A 14,867-nucleotide genomic window follows, 5' to 3' on the forward strand; every position below is an offset into this window, starting at 1 on the left:
TCACCAGTGTTAGGCAACTGTCATTCATTTTATTCACTCTTGTCGACTCTTCAAGTAACTTCTGCATCACTATAACCAGAAATACAGTAGAAGAATTTAAATTTTTGTCAATAGTTTTAACACATTTACTGGGAGTTGAATAAAAACTGGTTCTGGATTTATTGTTGGAATGTTTCAATGAGAAGGAGTTACGTAACAAGATCAATCAGTGCATCTGATAATGGAATGGTACAACTGATAATGGTAAAGGACCACAGTAATTACTAAATCCTTTTAACACTTTTGATGAATTTTCGTCTTCTTCACATGTATCTTCAAAGTCAAGATAATCATCCACACCTTGTATAATGCGTAAACACATGGAGGCTCAGAAACTCGATTGGTAGTGGCATGTGAAGTGGTGTGGACAATGCTAGTACGGTAGAGGGGCTAGTGCGATGTGTTCAAGGACTGAGTGGAAGCAGGAATTTAATTGACTTCTTGCATTTGTGTAGTTGACCCGTACATTGTTACTGGCGTTTTTAATCAGTATTTTTCACTACTAGTTTTTCAAAACTAATTTTGTTTCATTAACGGAATTTTTAAATATTTAATCTTCCCAATGCCTCATTCAAGACGCAATCGTAGATTAGGAAGAGGAATACCTCTAAAAAGCCAAAGCAAATGTATAATAATGAATGTCTATAGCAAACTAGTCCAAAAAATCCTGCGATGGTACATGTAAAATTCAAGCTCCCGTAGCAGACCTTTGTGGAGTGTCTGTTCATACTGTGCGTAAAGTGATAACGGAATCAAATAAACTGGGAGAAAGTCAGAACTTTAGTACGCCAGAAAAAACTCGTAATAGAATGAAAATGAAAGTTAACATCGACAACTTCCAAAAATGCGCGTTGCGAAATATCATATAAAACATAAAGCCCTGCTGACATTGAAAAAGTTATTATTCGTTTTAAAAGCCGAACACCCAGACCTGCAGATGAATTACAGTCACGAAGCTCTAAGGAAAATTCTGAAGAGTATGGGTTTTAGATGGAAGAAAACTGAAAATAACAGGAAAGTTTTAGTAGAAACACAAGATATACGTATTAAACGAGTAAATTATCCAAAGAAAATGAGCATTTACAGACAGAAAAGAAAACTAATAATTTTTTCTGATGACTTTACTCGATACACTGGAAAAGGTATGATTGGATCGATGGCTCAAATAAAGGCTATAAAACATCTTTATCCAAATGATCTAAGCTGATATTGGTTCACTCTGGCAATGTAGCTGAAGAGATTCAGAATGTTCTTTTAATTTTTACATCGGGTCAAAAAAGAAAGAGAATACCGGAACATAAATGCCGATAATTACGAAATCTTCCACGTCGATCGATTTTGGTTATTGACAATGCTCGTTACAACAATGTAAAGTTACACAAGGTGCCAAATTCAAACAACAAAACATATGAACTGTTAAGAGTGGCTTCGAGACCGAAATATTCCGTGTTCAGCTGATGTGTTAAAAACAGAACAGTACGAATTAGTGCAAATTAATAATGCCCAATATGAAGAGTACTACTTCGATAAAATATTGCAGGATCACAGTCAGAACGTAATATGAGTGCTGAACGTAATTTCAGGATGGTAATCCTGAAATTAACCCGATTGAGTCGATTTGGGCGAAAATAAAAAGTCAGGTAGTGGGCGAAAATAAAAAGTCAGCTAGTGGGCGAAAATATCTCTAGTCGGAAAAACAAATAATATAGAAATTGCTGAGAAAAAATTTTCTGAACTGCCAACGGAATATTGGAAACTATGTTGCGAACACGCACTAACAATAGAAAAAAATTCTTATGAAACAGATCAAGTTTCCAACATGCAAACTGAAAGGAAGTTGCGTTAACGATGGTAACAGTGACAGTGGCACTGAAAGCAGTGATGAGAGCGCCAAAGAATCAGAGTCATCGAACAAGAATAATACAGATGATACGAGATCCGATGATATGGATGAAATTGAGCCGCTTGATTAAAAAGCCCTTACCTACCGTAATTTACTATCTCTTTCTGTTAATTAAAATAAATAAAAAAAATTGTAAAACTAAAAAAAATTAAATATTTTAGCAATATAAACAAACAATAAATATAACAAAAGAGAAACGGTCAGACGTTATGTATCTGTGAGCACTCAGCGCGCTGTTGAGCATACGCACGCATGCACACATACATACTTGCATGTGTCAAGTGTGGACGATCCTTCGTAACGGTGTATACCGATCCATACCCACCCTGCTCATTGACTTATGTGTTAACGCTTTCTTAACTTTGAAAACTTATATTTTCCTTAATATCTATAATAAAGTGTTATTTTCACAATCCTTAACAGAAGATTCCCACATCGTAGAGCTCTTGAAAGCTGAAAATGGGATGTATACTTCTTTTTAAGACAAAGCAGTAAGTGCTTCATCTTAAATTCTTCACTCCTTGGAGGTCAACAAAATCCTAAAGCTGCTGGTGAACTCCAACAAAATTTGAGCAAGATATAAGAAAACTTATCATTAGATCTTCATATAATTTTAACACATTTCAAGTAACCCCAAATGTGATATCTTCCTAATAAAACAGATACATAATGTGATATATTATTTCATAAGTACAGTTTTTCTTCTCTTTGTTATTCTAACAAAGATAGTAGTCCAATTAGCAGTGTTGATGATTAGAGTGGTTTAGGCAGTTCTCTCTATTTGTTGAAGGTTATCTATCACCTTTTAAAATAAAAGACAAAAACAAAAGATAAAGATTGTCGACTGGTAAATTTTCTTGAAACTGACAATTGAAATTTTATGTGTAATTTTTTATTATGCATGTGTTTATCGATAAATCTGTTAACCATGACAGCTATAATCTTCTTTTTTTTGTATTTATGTTTATAATGTGATATAGTAGTGGTAGCACTGTAGGATGTATTTGATCTGAATTCAAATCTGACTATTGAAAAAATCAATTAATTCTACTTCATAACAATGAATTCAACAGGACATGATTCCTTTTGCTTTATCATGATTGCCATTCTATAACTGAATTTCAGATAATGAGAAAAATGAGACTTTCTTGCCCGAGAATTATGTATGACTTAAACAACAATCCAGTAAGACAGTGTGTTCTTAAACTGGGAAAGACACTTTACTTGTCAGCCAGTTGTGTGATGTTGCAAAACACTTTAATATTATTATGTTACTTCTTCACCACCTGCATAGTTAATAGTTGCTTTTGAAATTACATCTGACGCAAGAATGATTGTCCCTTCCACTAAAAATCAACTTCTACATTTTCTGAAAATTGTAATCGCTGGACAGATAATTTGTGGGATTCTTTTTACTGTAATTATACTTTCATGGATTAGAATTTGTAATATTTTGAATCTTACAGTTTCATTTTGTAACAAACATAACCACTGTGATGAGGGAGCTCTAATTCATGCTTGAGTTACATATAAATTAATATAATAGGTTATTGGATAATAACCAGATATTATAACATCCAAGATATTGATGAGGGTGTAAACATGTGATTTGAATTTGTTAAGCTCTTCTGGTATTATTAGTGTCAATGGACCTAAAGTACATGCATGAAACATAAATAGATTCTGAATCAATGGAAAATTCAAGAGTATTTTGAAATACTTTAGTGTTTAGATAAAATTTCTTGTGGAATATGAATTTATAATATATCTGAAGATTCTTGAAAATTATTCCACGCTGAATAGTTTTGGAAGCTCTTCAAGTTGATTTGGGATTTTAATTTAATTCAAAGTCTAAGAGGATAAAAAATGTCCTCTTACGGCAAACAAAATTATATGTTTAATTGTTTTGAGAGTCAAGTTCTATTTAATGACTGAAAATTTAAATGTGTCAATTCTATGGTGCCATATGAAACCAAGAATCTTTACTAAAGTAACTTCATCTGCTTTGAAATCAATTTTCAATGACATCCTCTGAGACGTTATTGAAGCACCAGGGTGCTTTTTTTTTAGCTTCTAACAGAAAACATTTTTTTTAGCTTCTGAAACCATTGTTAGACATTGCTTCACAGGACAAAATAAAATGACAATTTTTTGTAGCATATGAAAATATCATGCCTGACTGGGAATCAAAACCCGAGACCTCTGGATGAAAAGCGAAGCTAGTGTCTCTCACGCCATGGAGGCCAGCAGAAAACTCCATTTTCTATGTTAATGATGATGTGTTGACCATTACCACAGATGTCATCTTTTATCACTAAGTTGTTAACAGGAATGTTGTTCATCAAGTACTAGTTTATCAGAATTCTACAGATAAGTTAAGTGCACTTGTGTCATAAGTTACCACTGAGTATGACAGAGAAATATGCTACAATATCCAACAAACATCAAAAATGTACCAACAGCATGAGCAGAAAGATTTGCAAAGTGTGCAAATACAATTACAAAAATAATTATTTTGTAGCTGCTAAAATTTATATTACATCTACTAAAAAGGAGATTTTCTGCAAAATTTCAAGTTTTTAGCTTTGGGTGTTAGTTCGTGTCAAAAACAGCTCAGAGTTTACTTTAATTAAAAATAAAAATAATGTACAGAGAAAGCAATAAGACAAGTGAAGAGATAAACCAAGTCCTTATGGCACCTTAAATATTTCAAAATTTTGCATTTATCACGCATATGAGAAAGCAGGTACAAGTGTGTGTGAGTGTATGATTGGCACAGAATAGTAAAGAGATTTTATTAAAATCTGAAAACTGTTCCTTGAAGACTGATAGGGAATTAGTTTGCTATGAAATAAAATTGGCCTGGCAGTTAGACCACAAAAATAGAAATACTTACAATTTGATTTTTAACAAGCTTAATGTTATTATTTCATTTTTAAATAAGATCAGTTAAATAAAAATGACAATTCAAAAAAAAATTTCTGTAGTTTTTCTTGTGCTATAATTCTCCAGAGTATTGTGTTTTCAAACATGTTAGTTTGGAAGTACTGCTCTAAGAATTTTCGGTGCATGTGAAAAACCTTACTATATTTAAGAAAAAGATAAAAGTTGTAGTTGTAACCCTGAATGCTGACTTGAACTTCAACTAAAAATATTACCAACTTAATAATAAATTAGTTGTACAGGTATACAACGTAAGCATTTAAAAAAAAGAGCAAGCCAGTTCTTCTCTTAAAACACAGAGTGTTTTTGACAAAAAGATAAATAATGCTAGTTTTAAAATAAAAGTATGTATCATATAATATTAAACTGGAATTATAAATGTATTGAAACAAAACACTAAAAAATTATAATTTTTCCCCACATGAACAACCTATGTATTTTATTACTTTTTAATATATTGAGATATATAATTTCAAACAACCAATAAACATTACTTTAGAGTTTACACCAAGTAGAATAGTTAGTTTTCCTCAAAAAGGAAAACCTATTAACCTGCTGCCATGCACATTATATCTACCAAATATATGGTAGAAATACTTGTTTCTCAGTAATACAGAAAGATTGAGATTTTTGCTCTTGGAATATTTCTGACCTACAATGTATCTGTTAATTGTTATGCATTTCATACATGTTTTTTTATAACAGATTTGTGTCTTCTGAATATTAAAGTAGTCAAGTAATTTTTCCTCTATGAGTATTTGATGTGTTATATAAACTGTTTTTCTTAAAAACTGATGAATCTGAAAGATATGATCTTTCAATTTTTTTTTTGTCTTCAGTCATTTGACTGGTTTGATCCAGCTCTCCAAGATTCCCTACCTAGTGCCAGTCGTTTCATTTCTGTACATCCCTAACAATTTGTTTTACATATTCCAAACATTACTTACCTGCATAATTTTTCCCATATACCTGTCCCTCCAATATCAAAGTGACTATTCCAGGATGCATTAAGATATGGCCTTTAACTCTGTCTCTTCTTTTAGCTATATTTTTCCAAATACTTCTTTCTATCAAATGCCACATAATGCTTCTTTCATCAATTTACCACAATACCTCTTCATTTTTCACTTTATCTACCCACTTGATTTTTAACATTCTCCTGTAGCACCACATTTCAAAAGTTTCTAATCTTTTCTTCTCAGGTACTCTGATCTGGAAGTTTCACTTCCATACAAAGCTATGCTCCAAACATATACTTTCAAAAATGTTTTCCTGTTGTTTAAATTAATTTTTGATGTAAGCAAATTATATTTCTGACTGAAAGCTTGTATTATTCACCATTTTATATCACCCCTGTTTCATCCATCTTTAGTAATTGTACTTCCCAAATAATAAAATTAATTAATTAAGCAAAAAATCCACCAAAGTGTTTTACCTCTATAGTCTTTTCTCATCCTATTATTATATCCAGTGATCTATCTACTTTATTTCTACTACATTTCATTATTTTTGTTCTATTCTTGATTTAATTTTTTTTAAATAGGACATATTTCAGAATAAACCGAATGCAAAAAGCAAAATTGTCCTTTGAAGAAGACTTGAATACAGACATTCTACAATGATATCATCTGGAAGTGATAATAAATGTCTGTTGAACGTAAAAAATTAATGTGTCAGGAATCTTTAAATAATTCTAGATTTGTTACATAAACGAACGAATTATCTGTCTAATCAACTCATTTTCTGATGCCCAGTTTTTGTGGATGCAAAATTTTTTTAGCGAAGCTTGCTCAAGAACTGATTTCTGCACCGTAAGTGTAACAGTAGATTCATGAGATGCTAGAAAAAGTATTTGTTATTTGAGTGGTAGCAGTTTATTTATATAACTATTAAATTTATTTATTTAAGAGTGCATCAATTTCCATTCCAGCTGATTTTGAGCAAATGTAAAGTTGTAATGAAGTACTGCTGAAATAAAAAAATTATTTATTTATTAATGTGATAAAAAATTATAAGTAACAATATCTTACAAACACCAGTGTTTAACAAAAAAATCTGGTCTTTCCACCTTCTTTGCTAAAAAATGGACATTACCTTATCTGTTTCTAAAAATTATATTTATTGTTAAGTTTGATTCTCACCTAATCATATATAAAGAATAATGTTTCAGATGGCTTTAAAGAGATAAATAAAATATGCACAACAAAACCAATAATAGTTTCAATTTCTTAAAATTATCATATACTTTTAAACAAACATTAGAAACTTAAAAATACATCATAAAAAGTATACAGCATAGTAAAGAGTATGTAATGTATCTCTTCACTCAGTAAACTCTGAACTTACTCTGCAAGTAGGTGTAATGTACCTCCCCACTGAAATCCCATGTGTGCAATCAGCAATTTTTTTAATCATAAAGTTTGGCTGGTTAACATGTATTTCATTTTTTTAACGTAAATTTTATCTGTAGAACTCTTTTAATTTCCCATATAATACATTTTCAAAAATTCCAATCATTTTGGCCATACTCCTTAACTTTTATTATGCGCTCCTTCCACAGTTATTTCTATACAAACATAACCTTTTGCACAATTTTAATTTACAATGCCACAAAGAACAACTTTTCAAGTGCAAAATGACACTTGTTTCTTCCAGTCTGCATAAAATTGTTTTATTCTGTCCAAAACATATTTTACTGAATACTACATTTAATAAATTACTGAAGATAAATGTAAACATTTCATTATTATATTACTGAAGATAAATGTAAACATTTCATTATTATCTTGGAGATGGAAAATATTGTTGGGTATTGCAGGCTATTAAGACCAATTATGCCATCATTTATTAATTTATTGAAACATAAGTTATGGTGAAATTTATTTCTTAATAGTACAAAGTATGCACTTAAAATACCAATTATAAACAAATACCAGTGACAATAATACTTATTCATATTTCTTAACTCTGGTTATAACTCTGGTTATACATAATTTTAGAATTAATCACCTCCACGGCTACAAAAGTTAATTTTTTTTCACAATAAGTATAACATAGTACTGTTTATTATAGATACAAATCTAAGTTTCATGCCATTAAAAAAGGTGACTTTTTAGTGAATTTTACTTACTTTCTTTCTCTGATACCATAAAATCTTAAGAGCTGTAAGATCCCAAACAGGGTTTCACTAGGAGCTATCAATAGGTAAAGGAAAAACAAAATTGTTTCTAAATGATCGTAATAAATTTTAATCTAATGAAGACTTCAAATTATATTACTTTTTAATAACTGATATAAAAGTTGAATTCTCAGTTATTATCAATATTTAATTGACATATAATTCAGATCTATGTACATTTTACATATAACCATTATAAAGAAGTAGTACAATTATCATTAAACATAACCATTATTTAGTGCATGTAATTAAAAAAAAACCAACCACGTGCACACTAAATAATAGCGTTTATTTCAAATAATAATTGCATTCAAAAGTCAACTTTACAGCATTAATTGTAAACAAGAAAACAAGATACATCATAAATATAAAATAAAGAAACAATCATGTGAAATGGATGGATCGCAAGTATGCCAGGTAGTACACCCTTAAGCATCACAGTGCCTGGACAAGTAGTCTTGCTACTATGCTTTCTTAGTTGGCTGTTATTTGTTAATAATTTCAGCTATATAATGTGAAGGTAATTAATGCACATTTGTGTTTTAGATAAGAGGTTTTTGGTATTTGGTATAGCACAGAATCAACACCTTATGGGGAGGATAGTAGCTTAATAGTGTCAGTCTCCATAATGTAAACTGTTTCTGTCCATTTTCAAAAGTCCTCTTGGGAATTGACACCCTGAAAATGCTAACCAGGCTGCACACTTCAGGATCCTATCATTAACCTTTATATAATTATTCCACATGTGTAGAATTCATAGGGTTTGATAATTAGGAATTAACAGAAGCCAATCTCGGATCAGGTTAACCACCACTTCTATGTCAAATACAGATTATTCAAACAACATTTTTCATTAATATGTCTCAAATCATTATTTAGGCCTGAAAATTACTATAAAAATTTAAATAAAAAATGGAATTAAATAAAAATTTTACATTTTACTCTTGCAATCCTAAAAATATCAATTTAAATTTGGAATATGAAAAATATATATACTCATATGTGACTCTGGTATGGCCTAACCGCAATCTACAAAGTATTTCTTCTAGATGGAGTTTTCCACAAGACGAGTCCCATGGCAACACAGTGTTTTTAATTTATCAGAGTTTATTAATCACCGTGCCACTTTGCTCGAAGAGTGTGTTTTATACAATTGATAAAATCACATGTAGTAAAACGATTGGTGAAAGAAGGTCGACTGAGCAGACAATGGATAAGCTCGTAATGACAAACAATTCATGTTTATTTCTTTATACGGAAAGGACTTTTTAGCCATGATGTAGAAAGAAAGTAATGATTTTTATCACTTTATTAGGTATGATACTATTTATATGAATTTCTGAAAATAATTTGAGTCTATAAACCATTTATTAATTATCTTTTCTGTTTTTTTTTATATTACACTAATATCATTAAGTGGATTTATTCATATTTATATCATAGGATACAAATTGTTGAAGTTTGTGGCTTTGAATTTAAATAAATATGCATAATATAATATCCCACAACACATTAGTACTATAAAGTTTGTTAATATCCTACTTTATGTAGATTATTTCAAACTTTATTCTATTATTTAAAAATAATACAATTTATGGTAATAACGTTGAGTAAGTATTTAGTTTAAGAGCCTTCAAATTATTTTTAATAGCAAGTTAGATTTTGATGAGTGAACATCTAATACGTATTACTTTAGAATCACATTTATTAAGTAAAGATTTGTCTTCAAATAAATACTTGACTTTTGTTTTACGTAAAATGATAACTTAACCTTCCTGCTAAATTTCCATATAATTTGCAGTTCAGAGAACTTTGTTACTATTTGAGGAAGGTGGACTTTGATTAAATATCAACCACGCACTAATTGTTTTTTAATCTGTATTGATAAGATTACAAAGGCCACAGATTTTACTTCCAGTTGATGTTTCAAATATTATAAATTCAAATAAAATTTTAACTGTTTTAAAAAATACATTTTGTAATTATGTTCACTAGTTAAAACGTTTGTTTTGTTATTCTATAAAAATTGAGTTTTCTAATTTTATTTTACGAATAAGTAAAAGCAGAAATAACCTGAAAATTCAACATCTAAATTGACTGTTTTAATGAGGTGGCTAAAAACTAAGAAATGTACAGATAAATTTCAAAAAATGAGTTCGCTTCATCTATCTATTTCAGTGGTATCATAAAATGCATCTTATAAATAAACAAACCCAATGATGTTAAATATAATACCAAAGTAAAGTGTGTCAATTATTTAAGTAAATTTACATCAGAAAGCTTGTGTTTACTGGTATTCAATTGGGTAAAAGGAAAGATAATATTCTATTACTAAGGGTACATCTATTATCCAAGTACAGAATCGGATGGTTTTACTGAACATTTTGTAAAATTTTTATTTAGGCTCACTAAAATATAGTTGTTAAAAAGCATTCTAATTTAATTATAAAAAGAATTCTATGATATTGTACGCATGTACAACATTCAAATTATGGTTCATAGTTATACTAGATTTACAAATGTATCTACGAGACTCTGCTGAAAAATTCTGCACATATATGCATAGCATGGGAATGAAAAGAGATATAAGATGAAATAAAAAATGAATAAAAGTGTAGTCCTTAGGTACAAAATGCAGTATTTATTTTTAATATAATCCCCGTTTACACTAATACACTTTTCCCAACTTCTGACAAGTTTTTTCATTCCGTAACTGAAACATTCTGGTGGTGTTTCCCGGATCCAAGTGGGCACAGGTTCCTTCACCTAATCGTCGGTGATGAAATGATTACGTTTGCGATCCCTCTTCATACGAGAGAAGTGGAAGTCACACGAAGCCAAATGCGGCAAATATGGCGGATTGGCCAAACTTCAGTTTGTGGAAAGCCATCAGAGAGTTTACGCGGTACCCATAGCGCACAGATATTACGGTAACCCAATTACTTGATAATATGGCCTATTCGTTCTTTAGATATGCCTAACTGAATAGCGATGCGTTGCTTGATGATTCGCCGATCACTTCGAAGCAAATCGTACACCTTCTTTTGATGTTTCTCATCAGTCACAGAAAATGGTCGTCCGCTGCAAGGTGCGTCCTCAATTGTCGCTTTATCAGCTTTACATTCGCGAAATTTCAATGTTCACCTATTCACAGTACTCCTATCAACACTTTCACTGCCGTAAATCGCCGTGAAAAATATTCGTATTCACGTTCGTTTTATGCTGTTCGATCACTGCGCGCTGTTTTAACCATGTTGAGAAATTGGCAGTACTCGACTCCAATTTACTTGCTACTGAAAACAAACCGGTAAACGGATTTCAACGCATTACCGCAGGTTTGTAGAGGGGAATTTTAGGTATCATGTGCTGCCACTCCCAACCCGATAGTACCTTTTGTCTCCGTGTAGGACGCTAGTGTGCAAAATTTATGAGCCAAGCCTCGTATAGGGGAACTTTAGATAAAAAAATTTAGAGGGGATTGTAGATAAAATTACACAGAAGCAGGATTAATATTACTTTCACCACAACTACACCATTAATCGTACCTCATTTATATACACATAGCATCTCTTGACACTAATTTTACATCTTTGTAACAGTTAATTCAATTTTCTAAATGAATTTTTAAAATAGATTTAAATAAAAACTGTAGTATGGTGCTTACATAATGATCAGCTATATTTAAAAATGTTATTACCATTTTCAGTCAACTGTTAATCATAACATACAATACTCTATGGAATATTACTTGTAGAATACCAACAAAATCAATTTGTTTAGTATTTATTAAGAAAGCAATATTTACATTTAGTTATTATTAACAAATAAAGCACAAAACAAACCGGATGATGTAGTCTATTTAAAAAATTCAGTAGAGTTTATTCATACAATATACAGCAGCACAATAATACCAATTTACTTACTGTAAGGCATACAAGGTTCTCAGCATAACTGCCTTTTATATAAATGTTAATCCTATATTACCACTATTTTTATAATCATTACTTAAAAAAAAAACAAGTATGTGTATATGTAATTTCATACTTTGCTTTACGTATCTTTTCATAAATGCTGTAAAATTGTGCATTATAAGTACATACACCAATTAAGCAACAATATAACTGTAATTCATCATATTATCTGAATTATGAAATATCTTATCATTATGAGTACATTGGAAATAAGGTTGACAACATTGTTTTATGATTTTATGATACCGCATATTATTTCAGTCATATGTTGATAACAATTACAACTGGGAAATACAATTATAGTCGTTAACAAAATTAATTTTTTTTCTTACTGCTTTTTTCTTGCACATTTAATACTCTCACAGAGCATTCTCCCTTATCAATATGTTTTACTGTGAAATAAAATTCAAGTAGAATTCTAATATTTAAAAATTGTAGTCAACTTAATAATTTAAAATTCATATTCATTTTACTACTCATAAACTTTTTGTAATTTAAGATTCAACAAGAAAATTTTCATAATCAAAAATATAAGTAATCAAATCACAGGTATGAAGTTATAAATGTCACAATAAATCACAGTGAACAGACAATTGGTAATAAACAGAATTATGAAAGTTGCAATCGAACAGAATTAAAAATAATGTTAGAAAAGAAAGACTGGTCTGATTGATCAAAGAAAATGAACCTAACTGGAAATATAATAAATTTATTAACTCATTAAGATGTATAATAAATGTAACTTGTCCTTTGGAAAAAGTAACACAAAAATAGAAACCTTTTTAAAAATCAATTTAGGGAAACATATATTTGGTAGAAAGAAACAGAACAACTCACAATAAGCAAAGATATAAAAAAGTGTAAAGGTAGCATAAAGACCTAAAAAGGTAAAACTCTCAAAGTATTTAAAAGTTACAAGAATTTTAACTTGTCAGTAGAAAGTAATAATGATAATTTCTCATTTATTGTAAATTTCCATTTCAGATTATAAATTTCTATTTGGGCTATTAATTTCAGAAAAACAACTTCAAAAGTTGTGGATTTATAATGAGAATTTATCAATAGGTAGAAGGAAAATTAGTAACCCATACAAAAAAAATATTTTCAAACAGCAGCCTTGGATGTTATGTAGAATAACAGAATGATATTTAACAAAGATTCAAATTCTATACACACAGTTTCCCAGATTATTCTAATATGGCATTAGAACCAATCATGAATAAGAAATAGATTCAATTATAAGTTCTCAAAAGATAATAAATCTTATGTTAAAATATCATATGTAGCCTTAAAGTATAATAAGGAACAGTTGGTTCATTAGTACATTTAATTAATGCCTCATTTTAAGGATAACTAATCCCTGAACAATTAAAGATAGCCAAAGTTAAACTTTTACATAAACATAATGATAAAATGAGACCAGAAAAATAAGACCAATAACTTTGTTTCTATCTCAATCAAAAATATTTAAATATTGTTCAACAGATGGAATATTGTCTGAATAAAAATAATCTACTAGAAACAGAATCACAAAGAGATAAAAAAGAAAAATGTACAAAAATTACATCAGTTAGTTACATAACAAAGGTAATGCAATGAATTCAGGAAAAATCTGTATCACTCATCACTAGAAAAATTCAAAGGTGTAATGAGTGATCATAAACTGAACTGGAATGACCATTTAGATTATATTAAAAAAAAAAAGAAAGCATATATATTTTTGTTCCAAGACTTATACATATTACATATACATATTAGTCTACAGTTATTTTTAAAATTTTATTTATTTTTTTAATTTTATTTAAACTGTTAAGGGCATATTATCAGAGATTGATAACCTTTCTGATACATTACTCAAACTGTTTTACTGATTACTATCTAAAAAAAATTTAGAACGAGTTTTAAAGGCTATAAGAAAAGTCATTAGATATATGGTAACAATAAAAATATATGGGATGTAGGCATCTTTTATACATCTTAATTCAATGGTTCCATCATTAGTTATTTAAAAAGCAATGTTAATTCCCAACAGACAGGTTTAAAAGAAAATTAAATATTTCTAGTTACAACTCAAGTAACTGAACAAGTTCATTTGTCAAAGTCCAAAGAACAAAATTATTTGAAGAAAAGTCATGATATGTAGAGAAGTTTATGTAGAAATTACTATACAACATTATTTTCTGTATTGGTAGAAACAATTATAAAAAAATTAAAGTAGTTTTTAATTAAATAAATGTTTTTCCTCTATTGTTAGGTAGTTGTATTTTAAGGATTAGTGTTTTGTTTTATTTAATTTATGAGGATACTTTTTAAATAACCATTATTTTTTTAAAAATGTATTTTTCGATTTTGTAACTGGTGGAGTTTGTATTTCTAGATCTATATCTTATTACTTAATAATTTATTAATCTATAAATATGTAATGAATTAATCATAAAAAACTGAAGAAACAACATAAAAAAATAATATGAAAAACATTAAATATCTATACTGGCCGTATAAACTCAAATTAATTAAATTGACATCAGTATAGCCAACATTGCACATCAAAGTTGTTCATCAACCAAAAGATTGCAGAGGATGTTCATTATAAAATTAACTCAGATTTTAAATTAATTAAATGAACTTAAAAAAAGATACGGACTTATAAGAAAATACTGATTTAAGACAACAAAATAATACAAGGTATCTTTAATTTGATTATTGAAGGTACTTGTTATTTGTTTTTAAAGATTTTTCGACTAAATCTATTCAAAATCCGCGCTTTTGAGCACTAGAACTTTTAGAAGCATTCACTGACACTTAATCATGTGTTATATGTATTATCATCAAA

The 14,867-nt window shown here is 29.4% G+C and overlaps 1 protein-coding gene across 3 annotated transcripts in view; it reads right to left on the reverse strand.

Annotated features, from left to right (window-relative positions):
• LOC142319444 (UNC93-like protein MFSD11) overlaps nucleotides 1-14,867 on the reverse strand; it is a 62,292-nt gene that overhangs the window by 47,139 nt on the left and 286 nt on the right. The window contains exon 1 of one of the 3 annotated variants that reach the window (XM_075356738.1): nucleotides 6,321-6,807. The exons of the other annotated variants lie outside the window; for them this stretch is intronic. The gene's annotated coding sequence lies outside the window, so the exon portion shown is untranslated. Of the gene's footprint in view, nucleotides 1-6,320; nucleotides 6,808-14,867 lie in introns of those variants that run through there. 3 annotated transcript variants of the gene reach the window in all.

The sequence above is a fragment of the Lycorma delicatula genome, chromosome 2 (assembly GCF_047948215.1).
Source record: "Lycorma delicatula isolate Av1 chromosome 2, ASM4794821v1, whole genome shotgun sequence".
In the NCBI taxonomy this organism is placed as follows: Eukaryota; Metazoa; Arthropoda; class Insecta; order Hemiptera; family Fulgoridae; genus Lycorma; species Lycorma delicatula.